This window comes from Pinus tabuliformis, chromosome 6, assembly GCF_031772625.1.
Source record: "Pinus tabuliformis cultivar Carrire ecotype Pingquan chromosome 6, CPIR1, whole genome shotgun sequence".
Taxonomy (NCBI): domain Eukaryota; kingdom Viridiplantae; phylum Streptophyta; class Pinopsida; order Pinales; family Pinaceae; genus Pinus; species Pinus tabuliformis.
Genome location: NC_142292.1, coordinates 1,738,512,884 through 1,738,527,649, shown reverse-complemented (window position 1 = coordinate 1,738,527,649; position 14,766 = coordinate 1,738,512,884). Strand labels below are relative to the sequence as shown.

The 14,766-nt window shown below is 35.5% G+C and overlaps 1 pseudogene; it reads right to left on the bottom strand.

Annotated features, from left to right (window-relative positions):
* Window positions 1-262: 262 nt before the first annotated feature.
* On the bottom strand, window positions 263-937 carry LOC149265853 (early light-induced protein 1, chloroplastic pseudogene; annotated as a pseudogene).
* Window positions 938-14,766: the final 13,829 nt, after the last annotated feature.

The window sequence follows — 14,766 nt, the reverse complement described above, 5'->3', positions numbered from 1 at the left end:
TGGAGATTTTGTCTAGATAGGAACTGATTCTAACGAATCTGAAGAATAAACCACGAGTTCCTCATCCATCTCATGAAAACCCTACTCGACAACGAATGTAATAAATCACCTTCATACAGTAAAAAACACCCCAGACTGCTGTAGTTAACACCTACCATTGCGACGAAACCAACTAGTCAAGGGAAAATGACAGGTTGCAATTGCGGTTCGATTACAACCTACACTAAGAGGGGTGTGAAGTTTGGTACAGAGCTGATGATGATCATGAGATGAGAGGACCTCCCTTGAGGTATTCAGTCAAGGCCAGCTCAACGAGGCCAATCATGGCAAAACGCCCATTCAACATCTCTGCCCCAGAAGACATTATTTCCTGCGATTTGCTCTCTTTGGACACTCCCTTGAACATGGGTATCACAGAAGCAAGCGTGAAGAGAACCGCGCTTCCAATAAACAGTGGAACTCCTCCGCTGGCCAGTTGGGCGGCGAGGTCTTTCCCGCTCGCTATCTCCACCCGGACAGCTGAGACGAATCCGAGCATGGCGAGTCTCCCATTTATGGTTTCTGGGGCTGGCCCACTGAAAGCAAACACATCCTTAAAGTTTGTGCTCACCTGCATTATTATTTATGTCAATTCAATTCAGTTAAGTGCAGTGCATGTTAATGTAAAAATTGGCGCTTGCATAATCGCTCACCGTCTCAGGAGGGGTAGAATGGTGATCGCCTTGACTCCGGCTGTGGATCCACATGACCCAAATTAAGTTATATATAGAATAACATAAAACCTTCTATTCGTGGATACAGAAACAGCGACAGAATTACTAACCCCTGCCATGCATTTTACTCGAAGCTGCCTGCTGGTTGTTGACCTTTCCGCTGGCCTCCGTTGCAGGAGCGATGCTCCATTCATCGCCATTACTGATACATTTACAGCGGCCATGATCGCAATATAATAATGAACACTGTGTATGAGAACGAATCTAATTTATATGGACTTTGAGAACAAGAAGATAATGAACATATGAAATAACTAAAGAAGAATAGCCACTATTGATCTGTTATGAGACTCCAGGGCTGGTTATTGTGTTATATATAAGGATGTGGAGGCCATACGGAAAAATCTACCGTCATTCATTGAACGGTAAACGCTTAGCCAAGTCGAGGTTTCTCTTCCTCGGACTATGTTTCCACGTGGTTGGATAAAAATTGAGACGTAGATCCTCGAACAACCGGCGCACCGCACTTGAAATAGTAGAGGGCATCACCATCACCATAGATTATTCAACCTGTAGTAAGTCTCAACTTCGTGCTAGAATTTAGGAGTTCGTGTAAATCACGTTTTGAACCATTTCAATCCTCGTCTATCCTTTTTTTTATAAAAGGTTATTGTAACAGGTGGGAGTAGGTTTTGGATGTCCATAGGGAGTGGGTATTTTAATTAGTTAATAAAGGTTTAAAAAACATAAGGATTTTCCATAATTAGATTAATGAGTTAGTTTAAAGAATTTTACTTATGGTTTATAAATGTAAATAAATGCAGTTTATTATCCAAATTAATGTAGTTTATTATCCAACTTTTTCTACATTTGAATATTTTTTAAATATTTTACAAAGTTTATGTAATAATAAGTTTATACATTAGCATTATAAATCTTATTTCTTTCTCACTTATTTTGTTGTGTATTATGGAGAAGGGTACGATGGAGGAATTGGCCTAATGGGTGATGTATGTACGTTTATTTGGCTTGGAATTAAGATGAAAATTGCAGTATTTACCTTCTTCTAGATGCAAGCTCCTTGTCCAATAGTAATGGACGCAAGTGTACAATTATTTTGCTAGAGTTGGACTATGTCTATGTTATCCATCTTTGTAGCAATTTTCTAAATAAAGATATTTGATAATTTTATATAATATTTTCCTAATATTCCTAACGGTTAGATCTTGATTTATTCCAAGATTTTTTATTATTATCTTAAATCTAGATCTATCATAATATTTTGTTATAAATAATACGGTTTTCTCCTCATTCTTCACCATGACCATTCTCATCGTCCTCATTATCGCCTTGTGAGATTTGAGCTCCCATCTTTAGTTCAGGCCATCATCGTTTCTTCTTACCCATTACATACACTTTGAGAGACAATGAGTTGAATCAATAGCTGAAGCATAGGGTACAAAGGACTCATCCAAAAGAGGGGGATCTCTAGATCCAAGTCTATACATTCTCTTCACATGTATAAACATTTATTTTTCAATAACAGAATCAAAGTTCTGTTATTTCCATAGGATTCTCAATATATCATTTTATGGTACATGTTCGTTTATATTTGGATATTATTTGTTGTAGGGTTTTGATATTTTATTTTTCAGATCTAAAGAGAAATGAAAACCATTCATTTTTGCTGTTAGGGTTATATGTCACGATTAACATAAGTGAAGGATTTTGGTGCAACTTCCAAGAAACTTCATACTAACAAATGGCAACTCGAGTAGCTTAAAAATTTAGAACCCTAGTGACTATTGTTTCGACATTTTTTTTAGCAATTTTCAGGATTTTTTCTTTCTCTCAATTTTCACTTTTTTTTTTTTTACTCTTTGATTGAAGAATATTTGTTTTGTTGGGTTTCCTTGTCTTTTTTGTAGGTCACATGTACCATTCGTGCAAGAGATGACACTGTTTACAATAAATTTATGAAGAAATTCCTTTGGGGATGGAGCACATTTTTTTTGACAAAATATTGCGCCCCATATGGACGTTTTGAGCCTTTTTATGCTCGAGGACACATTAAACATGTGAAAACTTGTGCCCCCTATTTCTACAATTTTTTTTCATAATTTTGGCGACAGTTATGCACGTGTGTCAGGAAGGGTTTCTTCTTGTTCCCTTTCACCCCTAGGCCCAAAGTCTCTTAGTATGATTTCTCATTTCGAGGAAGCGAAAATCCCCTTAGGGTTTAGAGTACACCTCTACCATTTTGGAGACAATTTGTTCAGTTGAGGAATCTAGTGCGCAGAACATTTAGCCATTGTTTTCCAACGTTGTTGCCATCATTTTCTAGTCCTTTTTAGGTAATTTTTAGAATGATTTGTTTCCTTTTGAGACATGCGTTGAATTTATTCTTTAGGATCGCCACAAGCATCCTTCGTTTCACAATTTGATTTATGTTATTTTCCAACACTTTCCCTTATGTTTTTTCATGGATTTTTTCGCATCATTTTAGCAGATCTAGCCTTAGATCCTAGCTCCTTATGCATTAAAGCTTTTGGTATTTTCATTTCCTTGGGTTGCTTGTATTGTCCTCATTTGTTCTTGTCGTTTCATATATTTTTGCGTGGGGAATTCCGTGCTTCCATTTGTTGTTATTTTACTATTCATTTTTACTATTATTTATAGTTTACGCACTTTATTTCTCAGTAGCAATGCCATCATAAAACATGATTTAATAAACACATCCACATACACATTATTCACACACTCACACCCTAATAAAACTAGCACTTCGTTACAACCACTAAGGAAAGACTTGAAACAATCCACATTAATTATAACTTAACTCACATAGATTAAGCCCAATTGGGCAATAGGAAAAACAATCTTGTAATTAGATTTAGGGTCACTGGAATAGGATTCCACAAACCCCCATCGATCACTTACATTAAGAAATAGTAATTTGTCCTTGTAGGGAGCTTGAAAAGCTCCACAATCTCGAGGTCAAAACCAGAGCGTGCCAAAAAACTGATTTAGAGGGGGTTGGGCTTAGGTCTCAATGTGTGAAAATCTCCACAGCGCTCACCGACTAGTTGGTCTAGGGCTCTGCATTGCTGACTGACTACCAAGAAGAAGAAAAATTATGTTGGAAATGTATTGAGTATTGAGGGGGGATGAATCAGTAGTGATGGCCTTTATATCAATTTTAAATTGTTACCACAATATAAAATAACCATGCCCATTCACAATATTGCCTTAACTAAATATGAAAGAAACAATAAACTCAAACATAATAACCATGAGAAATATCAACACAAGCATGCACACATAAGAACACAAGTATATATGTTCAAAACCTTTCGAGAGAACACCACCCTACTTTTTTTGCACTGCTCAATTATTTTATTAATCTGTTGAACAAATTGTACATGGATTAGCTTACACCCATAATCTAGAAGAATCAGCTTGCTTCAAATTATGATGGCATCCATTAGACAAGAAAATTGTTTCCTCTCATGGATATATCGAAATATGTCTGCTCGAAGCTCCCACGACCAACGATCCTCTCCCAACTACCATTGGACTATACAACTCCAACTAGATGGAGAAATATCTTCCTTTTACTGAATATGCCAAATCAATGTCTACTCTTAAGCCCTCATGCCTTCACTTCCTCCATGCAAACCACATTTCATAAATGTTTTATAATGGGTTCTCAATCAGCTCAACATGAGAAACCCACGAACACGATCATCCTACACATCAAATCTAAATTAAAAAAAAAAATCCCTTAAGAGGGTTATTTCTTCTCTTCTAGTCACAACAATCTCTGCTCTCTAACACACCACAAGCTGCCAATTTTAGGCCACAATCAAAACATAAATTATAAATCTTCTTCTAAACTCTATCTCTAATTTCTGCACATAATACATTGATAAAAAGTGCCAAACAATGTGAGTCCTTCCTACAATATATACTCATTCTCGAGACCCTCAGAATGGAATACTCTAATGTTCTCAAGAAAACCAACCAATTAGTACCTTCCTCTATTTATCACTTTCCTATGTTGAGTAACTTTGTAAAATGTACATGTTATGGATCACTTAACCATTTTTGCACATGCTTAAGATTTGGTTAAGATAGGATTTTTTATAAATCAACCACTAACACCACTATCCATTTGATATTTTAAACTTTGATCAACTTCTAGCAAACCCGCAAACTTTTCCTACCATATGCTGAAAAATTCTGATCAAGAACATCCGACAATGCCAAAATTAGCTTAACAGCGTGAGGAATGTACAGAAAAACTCCTGGAAAAACTCCATCGCACTTGAAACACAGGTTAAATTCGAATAGATCTCCCCAGTCTCTCCCATAGGATTGCCTACCAATGACTGGAGCTTTTCAATCATCCCGTGACTCATCATCCATGCAACTAGGGTAGAGGATGAAGGGAAACATCTTTCCTCAACTCATAAATTTCTCAAACTTCTTCCAAAGCTTCGCAAGCCTCTACATGGCCTCCGAAAGTCATTGGCGCCTCTACAACACTTCATCAAATCACTTCCACATCACTATAACCATCGTAAGTCAAACAAGGTTGACTTGGATGCCAACCAACAACAATACTAGCACCTGGGCCATCAAAATTCTCCACAAACACTCTACCTTCAATATGCATCTTGTTGGGTTGTTGGGTCCTGACACAGGTTGGGAGTTTAATTAGACAAACAAATCCATGTACTACTGGCCCTTTCAGCAACAGTCCGTGCAACGCAGACAGAGGTCTCACCCGAAGCAGTATGGGGGGATGTTGGAACCAGGCTTCCGCACCCTTGAGATGTCCGAGGGGTTTGATTTAGTCCAACTGTGAATACCTTCACGCATGTTACTTTGCGTAATTCCTGGACCTATATGGCCTTCGCAACCTATTATATTTGCCTTCGCGTAGGCCTAACCAAAGACTATGGGGCTTTCACACTGCTGGAGCAGTGATCTGCACTATTCCCCAAGTCACGCCATGGATCCTAGTTATCTCCTTATAACAGTTAGTTATCTTCACGTAACTAGATACCTTTTATTACATTCACTTACTCAGCATATTCATATAATTTCGCGGAGTAAATAACCAGTAAACATGCAATTCATACCCAATATACTTTAATGCATAAAACATGAAAATATACACAGAAATATGGTAAAAGTTCTCTTTATTAATGTTTCAAATGGTTACAGACTCAAACTACCCTGCGCACTTAGCTGCAGGGGTCTGCGCACTCAACTGCATACTGCTAGGCCTATGCGCACTCAGCTGCAGAGCCTTCTCCTACTCTATGATCCAAAGACACAAATCTACACTTCAGATACTTTTCTATCCTTATATTCCATTGTCATCAATCCATTTATACAATCCCATGGTCTGCCGACCATGGGTAGTTCTCTCAATCTGACACTACATTCACAAAAGTAATGGTGGACAATTATATGACTCTATTACAACATCGCGCCCCACACTCGCAATTCGCTAAGTCTTTACAATGGTCTTTAAGCCCTAAAACTTGCCATGTGGGGGATTCCACACCCAACAAGCCTCCAGAACAAAAATCATGACTCACCCTCAAGTCACTCTGTCGGTGCGGAGATCTTTTCGCAGAGACCTCAAACTGCTGCAAGGCTGGCAGTGCACTGAGCAGCTGCTTGTTGAATCTCATGAACTCATTGTTCCAAGACCGCGTTGTCGGAACTGCTCCCTTGCATCTGTTCCTATGTCTCCGACAGCTGAGACGAATCCAAGCACGGCGAGTCTCGCATTTATGGTTTCTAGGGCTGGCCCACTGTAAGCAAACACATCCTTAAAGTTTGTGCTCACCTGCATTATTATTTATGTCAATTCAATTTAGTTCAGCACAGTGCATGTTAATGTAAAAATTGGCGCTTGCATAAACGATAAACGCTTAGCCAAGTCGAGGCTTCTCTTCCTTGGACTATGTTTCCACGTGGTTGGATAAACATTGAGACATATATCCTCAAACAACCGGCGCACCGCACTTGTATAAATTGGAACGTTTCCAACTAATGAAATAATATATTTTTAGATTTTTAATAATGAAATAGTAGAGGGCATCACCATCACCATAGATTATTCAACCTGTAGTAAGTCTCAACTTTGTGATAGAATTTAGGAGTTCGTGTAAATCACGTTTTGAACCATTTCTATCCTCGTCTATCCTTTTTTTTATAAAGGGTTATTGTAATAGGTGGGAGTAGGTTTTGAATGTCCATAGGGAGTGGGCATTTTAATTAGTTAATAAAGGTTTAAAAGACATAAGGATTTTCCATAATTAGATGAATTAGTTAGCTTAAAGAATTTTACTTATGGTTTATAAATGCAAATAAATGCAGTTTACTATCCAACTTTCCCACATTTGAATATTTTTTTTAAATTTTACAAAGTTTATGTAATAATAAGTTTATACATGAGCATTATAAATCTTATTTCTTTCTCACTTATTTTGTTGTGTATTATGGAGAAGGGTACGATGGAGGAATTGGCCTAATCGGTGATGTATGTAAGTTTATTTGGCTTGGAATTAAGATGAAAATTGCAATGTTTACGTTCTTCTAGATGCAAGCTCCTTGTCCAATAGCAATGAATGCAAGTGTGCAATTATTTGGCTAGAGTTGGACTATGTCTATGTTATCCGTCTTTGTAGTAATTTTCTAAATAAATATATTTGATAATTTTAAATAATATTTCCCTCTCTAAAATGCAATAAAATATTCCTAATGGTTAGATCTTGATTTATTCCAACATTTTTTATTATTATCTTAAATCTTGATCTATCATAGTATTTTGTTATAAATAGTATGGTTTTCTCCTCATTCTTCACCATGACTATTCTCATCATCCTGATTATTGCCTTGTGAGATTTGAGCACCCATCTTTAGTTCAGGCCATCACTGTTTCTTCTTACCCATTACATACACTTTGAGAGACAATGAGTTGAATCAATAGTTGAAGCATAGGGTACAAAGGACCCATCCCAAACAGGGGGATCTCTAGATCCAAGTCTATACATTCTCTTCACATGTATAAACATTTATTTTTCAATAATAGAATCAAAGTTCTGTTATTTCCATTGGATTGTCAATATATCATTTTATGGTACATGTTCATTTATATTTGTATATTATTTGTTGTAGGGTTTTGATATTTTATTTTTCAAATCTAAAGAGAAATGAAAACCATTCATTTTTGTTGTTAGGGTTATATGTCACGATTAACATAAGTGAAGGATTTTGGTGCAACTTCCAAGAAACTTCATACTAACAAATGGCAACTTGAGTAGCTTAAAAATTTAGAACCCTAGTGACTGTTGTTTTGAATTTTTTTTAGCAATTTTCAGGATTTTTTCTTTCTCTCAATTTTCACTTCTTTTTTTTGGATTTTTACTCTTTGATTGAAGAATATTTGTTCTGTAGAAATTTGAATAATATAACACTTATTCACAGAGATTATCTTGATTATACACTATTTGCGCAATGCATGCATAATACATAACCTCCTCTACCATTGATCATCAATTTGCGGAATTAAAAAAACCAATCGCATGCGCACATTGAAACATCAATCACACATATCAACACAGTATGTAATTGGGAAAGCATACAGCTAAAAACCCCCAACTATCTGTATATTATAATGATAGAGAACATGTAACAATACATAGTACAATACTCCTCACAAGTACTCCGTACTATCTCCACATGCTACACACAAACTAGCTCAGATCTGAACAAGTTACTGGTTCAAATCTCCTCCACTATTTTGTCTGCCTCTACTGCGCAATCCAAGTTGAGAATAGATCAGATCCAAGTTCGAATTCCCTTGGCTTGTACTGTTCATAACGTGGTTAGTTTCTTTGTTTCTTCAACAATTGTTTTGTCTAATTCCATCTCAATTTTGGACTTATCAAGGTTTGTTCTCGGAGCTAATCTTTGCTTCTAAACTATGGCAGTTATTTCCCAATCAATGATTAATCCATTCAAAACCTCTTCTTCCATTTTTGCATCATCAAGCTTGAGTTTTAGAGACAAAATTTCTTGTTTATATATTTTTATAATCATTTTCTCCCGTTTCTTGGTCAATTATTGTTTCGAGAGGTTACTCTCATCTTCTAGCTTCTTACAATTATTTTTGTTTTCTTCTAATTGTTGTGCTAGATTATCTTCACTCTTAATAGCTTCCTCAAACCTTTTACTTTGGTAAACAAACTCTTCATACCTTCTTCATCTCACAACAACTTCTCTTTTATTTTATTTTTCTTCCTTCAGGTCATCTTTAATTCATCAAGGGCGTTGATGAGCTCCCCTTCAAGATCTACTACACTTTCATCTTCTTCTTCCTTGAGGTTTGGTTCGTTCTTATATTTCAATTTAGATTCTAATGCCATGAGTAAGAATTCACCAACCTCATCTTTTGGAGACTCTTGCCTATTTCCTTCTAATGACAAACTATCCTCTTTGGAGTAGAGATCATTTTTTCTTGAAGGGATTCTTCTTATGGTATTCTTGAGCTTTATCTCTGGGCTTCTGATCCTTTTCCTCTCTTGTCTTACCTCAATAAGGAAACTTGTAGGAAAATTTCCCAAACCTTCCACATTCAAAGAATTGGAAGGGTAGATTTCCCTTATACTTTCCTAAACCATGTTTTAGCTTTCTAGCAAACTAAGCCAACTCTTGATCAAATTCATAGTTGGAACATTCTTGGTGATATTTGTGTTCCTTATTCTTCATTGAGGGTTTAAATTCTACCTCCTTTTGCTCAGACTTCTCTTTTTCTATTCTCATCTCATAGGAAGTGAGAATTCCATGTAGCGCCTTCATTAAAAGAGACTTTACGTTTGATATCTCTTATGTAGATGAGATCTTAGAATTGAATCTCATAGGAAGAGATATCAATACATTCTAGAAAACTACTTCATTCATGAGTTCTTCTCCAAATCCTCTAATCATATTTTTTACCTCATTAATCCAAGAAAATATTCTGGTATATTTTCTTCTTTATTCATTCTTAAGCTCTCAAACCTCATTCTAATCGCTTGAAGTTTGGCTTGCTTAACTTTCTCATCTCCTTTATAACTATTCTAGAGCTTGTAGCATAATTCCTTAGTTGACTTACATTGAATTACTTTTACAAGTTCATATTGATTAAGGCCAAAGAGAATTGCACTCTTTGCCTTTTCATTGTTCCCATAAACATTTATATCATTTTCATTTGTAGGAGGGGTTTCTCGGACAATATAATCAACTAATACAAAACTCCAAACATCTACACCTATAGGGACATGTGATAGGCTTCCATACTGACTTTCCAAAATACAAAATTTGTACCATCAAGTACTGGTATCTTACTTGAATAAGTATCCTGACTTTCTGGTTTAGCCATGATGCCCTATCAATTTACCTTTTAGTGGTAAAGTTATTCCTAAAGGAACCTGTATCTGATACCAATTTTTGGGATCATGATTTATGTTACACTAGAACTCACAGGTGTTAGTAAACAGACATATTTATAGAGCTAAAAGATCCTCAAATGATGGTTCAGGACATGTCATGAAACACACAGGCAGCATTGCCAAGTACAGTAAGGGGAGCTATAGTTTTACCATGATTGTTCACAATTATTTTGCAGTATCATTTATTTCCTAAAAATCCCCTTAAAATCTAAGTGTTTTAGGATGGGGATAATCATGGATATTCAAAATTAGGAGCCCAAAAGGCACCTTTGGAATGCTTCAACAATTGATTAGTTTCTTTGTTTCTTCAACAATTGTTTTGTCTAATTCCATCTCAATTTTGGACTTATCAAGGTTTGTTCTCAGAGCTAATCTTTGCTTCTAAACTATGGCAGTTATTTCCCAATCAATGATTAATCCATTCAAAACTTCTTCTTCCCTTTTTGCATCATCAAGCTTGAGTTTTAGAGACAAAATTTCCTGTTTATATATTTTTATAATCATTTTCTCGTGTTTCTTGGTCAATTATTGTTTCGAGAGGTTACTCTCATCTTCTAGCTTCTTACAATTATTTTTCTTTTGTTCTAATTGTTGTGCCAGATTGTCTTCACTCTTAATAGCTTCCTCAAACTTTTTACGTTGGTAAACAAACTCTTCATACCTTCTTCATCTCACAACAACTTCTCTTTTATTTTTATTTTCTTCCTTCAGGTCATCTTTAATTCATCAAGGGCGTTGATGAGCTCCCCTTCAAGATCTACTACACTTTCATCTTCTTCTTCCTTGAGGTTTGATGCTTTCTTATATTTAGATTTAGATTCTAATTCCATGAGTAAGAATTCATCAACCTCATCTTTTGGAGACTCTTGCCTATTTCCTTGTAATGCAAAACTATCCTCTTTGGAGTAGAGACCATTTCTTCTTGAAAGGATTCTTCTTATGATATTCTTCAGCTTTATTTCTGGGCTTCTGATCCTTTTCCTCTCTTGTCTTATCTTAATAAGGAAACTTGGAGGAAAATTTCCCAAACCTTCCACATTCAAAGAATTGGAAGTGTAGATTTCCCTTATACTTTCCTAAACCATGTTTTAGCTTTCTAGCAAACTAAGCCAACTCTTGATCAAATTCATAGTTGGAACATTCTTGGTGATATTTGTGTTCCTTACTCTTCATTGAGGGTTTAAATTCTACCTCCTTTTGCTCAAACTTCTCTTTTTCTATTCTCATCTCATAGGAAGTGAGAGTTCCATGCAGCGCCTTCATTAAAAGAGACTTTAAGTTTGATATCTCTTATGTAGATGAGATCTTAGAATTGAATCTCATACGAAGAGATATCAATACATTCTAGAAAACTACTTCATTCATGAGTTCTTCTCCAAATCCTCTAATCATATTTTCTACCTCATTAATCTAAGAAAATATTCTGGTATATTTTCTTCTTTATTCATTCTTAAGCTCTCAAACCTCATTCTAATCGCTTGAAGTTTGGCTTGCTTAACTTTCTCATCTCCTTTATAACTATTCTAGAGCTTGTAGCATACTTCCTTAGTTGACTTACATTGAATTACTTTTACAAGGTCATATTGATTAAGGCCAAAGAGAATTTCACTCTTTGCCTTTTCATTGTTCCCATAAACATTTTTATCATTTTCATTTGTAGGAGGGGTTTCTCGGACAATATAATCAACTAATAAAAAACTCCAAACATCTACACCTAGGGACATGCGATAGGTTTCCATACTGACTTTCCAAAATACATAATTTGTACCATCAAGTACTGGTATCTTACTTGAATAAGCATCCTGACTTTCTGGTTTAGCCATGACGCCCTATCAATTTACCTTTTAGTGGTAAAGTTATTCCGAAAGGAACCCGTATCTGATACCAATTTTTGGGATCATGATTTATGTTACACTAGAACTCACAGGTGTTAGTAAACAGACATATTTATAGAGCTAACAGATCCTCAAGTGATGGTTAAGGACATGTCATGAAACACACAGGCAGCATTGCCAAGTACAGTAAGGGGAGCTATAGTTTTACCATGATTGTTCACAATTATTTTGCAGTATCATTTATTTCCTAAAAATCCCCTTAAAATCTAAGTGTTTTAGGATGGGGATAATCATGGATATTCAAAATTTGGAGCCCAAAAGGCACCTTCGGAATGCTTCATAAAAAGTTGGTCATCTCGAAAGAGTTTCAATGAATTATCAACATTCTCTATGTGTAGTTCCAGTGCTTTATTGTAGACCATAATATCGTCAAAGAAGACTAGCAAAACTTGCATAGAAAGGCTTTGAATTTTTTTTCATGAGGCTCTAGAAGGTTGACGAAGTTTAATAAATATTGAAAGTAATCACAAAAAACTCATATTGACCTTCATATGTTTATTATTGAAAAACTTCTTTCCATGCTTTTCATCTAGAAGATCATTAATAATTAGGACACCTGCACTAGGTTCCTTCCTCTTTAATATCAAGACTACTACTCATGAGTAAGGGCTTGTAGTAGGTTGTATGACCTCCACCTTCAATAGTTCTTGAGTGAAATATTTTCTTATATCAATTTGTGCAAAAGGGTGTTAATAAGAACGTACATTTTGGGGTTGAATTCCTGGGATCAAGGGAATGTTATGTTAGTGCTTTCTTTAAGAATGGATAAACTTAGTCTTTGGTGTTTGAAAGATTTGATGATTTTTGTGAAGGAACAATTGAAAATTTAAGAGTATTTCTTATGTCAAATTATGGATGATCCATAACTTATATGGAATTAAATTGGCAAATAATTCTAGAGTGGCCTTTATTTAATCATTTTTCCATACTATGGGCATTGACTATTTCAAGGGACCTTACCAAAATCCATTGAAGGGTGTATACATGTCCCCCTTTAGAGAAATATATATAGATTTCTTTCAAATACATTATGAGTGATCCCAATGTGCATAGACACTCTACCCCCAATATTATATCATAGACACCCATATCAATGGAAAATAAATGGGATTTGAGTTGATAGTCTCTGATATAGAGTTTGCCATTTTCACATTTTCCCCCACACTTCATTATACCTCAATTGGGGATCATGATTGAAAATTTGTGTCCTAGGCATTAAAAACAATGGGTTTATTCTACCACTCTCCTATGAATGAAAATATGAGTACCACCATCATGAATGAGGACTACAACATTATGGAACTTGATGTGGTCTATGAAGTTAAAATGCCTGATAATGCACACATAGAGATTAGGGTTTCCTCATGGAGAAGTGGAGGTTCAATATGTGCCTAAGCTTGAGTGCTGGTGTATACAACTTATAATGATTATGTCTATTTAATAGTTATGAATTTGGGTATGGCCTGAGTGGTCACAGCAATTTGGAACAATTTATTTTCTTTAGACCTATGAATTAAAGCATATTTTTCTTTAAACCTATACAACTTCATTTGTTTTTTCTAACCCTGAGTGTCTTCGAAATGAGGCTTCCTTCCACGTAACGAAACTATTCAGTTGCAAGGAGGTTGTAAAACCTAGAAATGGAAATTACAAATGCACCACTAATGATAGGAATATTAAGGCATGGGATATCGAAAACACGAGTTATGGATGGAACTCATATTTATTATTTATTGAGGGAGTAATACATAAACTGCCAATTGTTTATCCAGGGATGGGAAACATAAACAATAGAGATGGAAATCACAAGAAAATGCACCAGCAGCCTGCATGAATTTGTTTTTGTTAATTATCCAAATGCTTAATGCACCTGTTAGTTATCTAGTCATGGGAATCACAAATGCACTCGGTCTTAACTTAATCCAAAATTATCATTCATTAGCTTGAATCAAGTCTCTTGTAACTCCATAATGTTTACCATCATTAAATGGAAAAAATTTCAACAAGTAATTTCAAAAAATCTAACGTATGGGTGATGAAACAGAGTGGCCTCAAGGGTTCTAAAGCCTCTGAGACCTTCACTCGCTTGATTTTAATGGATTTGAGCTATTTACAACAATTTATAATGAATTAAAGTAGTTTGAATTATGTCCCTAACAATAACATGAGCGTCCCGCCCAACTATAAATTCATATTTACTTTGAATGGCATTTTCTCACCCGAATCACTCTCAAGTTTCAATGCCCGTACTTGCTAACATAGCCATCGATTACAGGGATAAAAATAACCATAAAAGAGGCTTGTCAAGTCTTGCAGTGCATCCCTATGGGACTAGCATACAAGCCCATAACTGAATTGTGTGCCCATCGAATTGATCTGTAAAGCTTACCATTTTCCAAGAGTACAACAACTCCTGACAAACGAAAAAAATTATACACAAATTCCTAGCCATTTGACATGGAAACTACAGGCACTGATACAAGTACATTTGTTCAACCGAGGTCCATGATTTAAAGCATATTTGATTCTCTTTTGCGTGTACTATTCTAGTTAAAAAAATTAATTTTTGGTAGGGGTAATTTAATGGCTTTTTTTATTCCTTAAATTTTGCACACTATGCTTTTATCTTTTACTTTGGGTATT